The sequence below is a fragment of the Egretta garzetta genome, unplaced genomic scaffold (genome assembly GCF_000687185.1).
Source record: "Egretta garzetta isolate BGI_Z169 unplaced genomic scaffold, ASM68718v1 scaffold211, whole genome shotgun sequence".
Classification (NCBI taxonomy): Eukaryota; Metazoa; Chordata; class Aves; order Pelecaniformes; family Ardeidae; genus Egretta; species Egretta garzetta.
The window spans coordinates 103,175-104,661 of NW_009258673.1; positions in this window are offsets into that span (position 1 = coordinate 103,175).

Here is a 1,487-nt window from a genome sequence, read left to right on the forward strand (position 1 = left end):
GGGCAGCGTGGCCGCGGGTGCAGCGGGAGGAGGGTTTGCACCAGCAGCAGGAGGAGACCCGCGAGGCGACGGCTGCTGCAAGCACGAAGAATAATCCAAACAAGCAAACACACCAGAAATCCTTGACCAGCGTGCTCTGGAGAGAAGCTGCAGAAATCGTTTAACGCTCCTGTCACTGAGGTGGGTGCGTGTTAAAAGACTAAGGAGCACTTTTCGCATTTACATTCCCACGCCTATTAGCGAGCGCGCATTAAGGCCCACTCGGAGATGCTGCTCTGCCGCAGAGGTGGCTCCAAGTGAGCAGCCAGCCCCTGCGCTCCGCTGCTCCCTCCCGCCGGGCTGCCAGCGCCTGCCGCGTTGCTAAGCTCATAAAAATGGAAATTCTTCCTTTTTAATGTTCAGGAGCTCTTGTGCTTAAGACTGTTCAGAATTTTTTTTTTTCCCCCCACTTATTTTAATAACGGGAGATTCTGTGGCAAGGAGGCAGCAGTTAAGTGCAGGCCTCTGGCGCGCAGGGATGGAGCCCTCCCTGCGTTTCTCCGGAGCCGAAGGATTTTGTCACTGATGGAGCTCCTGGGTTGAAACGCAGAGCTGCTGGATTGTAATCAGGAGTTTTTGCGTGGGGCAGAGCCAGTCCCCAGCCGCAGGGCAGAGGGGTGCAGCTTTAAGCATCTCCTTTCCATTGCTGGCCGGTTTTGGGGAATTTTTGTGCCATCGCTTGCCCCTTCACTGTGACCCCCAGCTGTGGGGTGGCCAGCCCGCGGCTCTGCCATCCCCGGCGGGAGGGTGAGGAGCGGCGCTGCCGGGTCTCTGCCCTCAGCCCCCTCAGTGGGTGCGTGCCCCCCCGTGGGAAGGCTGGCGGGTGGATGAAGAGCTCAGCCCTCCCTGGCCACGCGTACAGGACAGGCTCGGTGGCTCCAAGTCCTGCATGGAGCAGGGGGTCCCTGCGAGGGCAGGGCTGTCCTCTTGCAACGGGCTTCTGCGCTTAGGAAATTCCCCGGTATCTGTTCTCCAGAGACACGGAGATCTGCTTGTTCTTAAAAAGGGACTTAAAAAGGGGCTTCAATCTGGGGAGCAGGGGGGGTCGGAAAAGCGGTCCCAAACCTCGGGCCAAGCCAAGGAGCCAGCAGAGCAGCGCTCTGCCCTGCCCCGGGCCCCTGACAGTCATTTGCAGCCCGGCGAAGCGGTCGTTGCCCCAGGCTGGAGCACTGTGCTTGCAATGATCCCTCGCAGCAGATGCAATAAACGTGTTGGACCCTAAATCAGCGCCGAGCCCGCTCAGCCTCACCTGAGGCCTCGTCCTGAGCTTGCAGAAGGACAGCTCGCTTTTGAGGAGGATGCTGCCTCCAGCCGCGCACCGCGACCTCGCGCTGTGGCAGTCCCTGCGCGTTCTCTTCCCCAGGGCACCGCGGGAGCAGGCGGCGAGCAGGGGGGCAAGGGAGGAGAAGACCCAGCTCGGGGCGGGGGGGGGGGGGGGCACCGCACAC